A 307-nucleotide genomic window follows, 5' to 3' on the forward strand; every position below is an offset into this window, starting at 1 on the left:
GCTCTAGCCACTGAAAAGAAATAAGAAGAGAAATCAGGCCAATTACAACAGCTGGTCAGTCTGACGTCATGTTCCCTGAGCTCATTACTATTCATGAGCTCACCCAGTTGCGCTGGGTAAAGAATCTTGATAGCCAGGCTCACATTGGCTAGCTGTTAGCTAATCACACTCAAGCAGCTTAGCTGAATATTAATGAGAACTGGCTCAAATGGAGCTGAGTCTTGCTGCAGGCTTTCTATATCACACTAGAATTGCTTGGAACAAGGTAACCAAGGCATTTTTCCCACAAAAAAAATGTTACAGAGTC

The 307-nt window shown here is 43.0% G+C and overlaps 2 protein-coding genes across 3 annotated transcripts in view; both read left to right on the plus strand.

The window, feature by feature from the left end:
* Positions 1–307, plus strand: part of alg1 (ALG1 chitobiosyldiphosphodolichol beta-mannosyltransferase) — a 29,559-nt gene that overhangs the window by 28,360 nt on the left and 892 nt on the right. The gene's annotated exons all lie outside the window — the stretch shown is intronic.
* pigq (phosphatidylinositol glycan anchor biosynthesis, class Q) overlaps positions 1–307 on the plus strand; it is a 31,212-nt gene that overhangs the window by 14,842 nt on the left and 16,063 nt on the right. The gene's annotated exons all lie outside the window — the stretch shown is intronic.

The sequence above is a fragment of the Etheostoma spectabile genome, chromosome 15, assembly GCF_008692095.1.
Source record: "Etheostoma spectabile isolate EspeVRDwgs_2016 chromosome 15, UIUC_Espe_1.0, whole genome shotgun sequence".
Classification (NCBI taxonomy): Eukaryota; Metazoa; Chordata; class Actinopteri; order Perciformes; family Percidae; genus Etheostoma; species Etheostoma spectabile.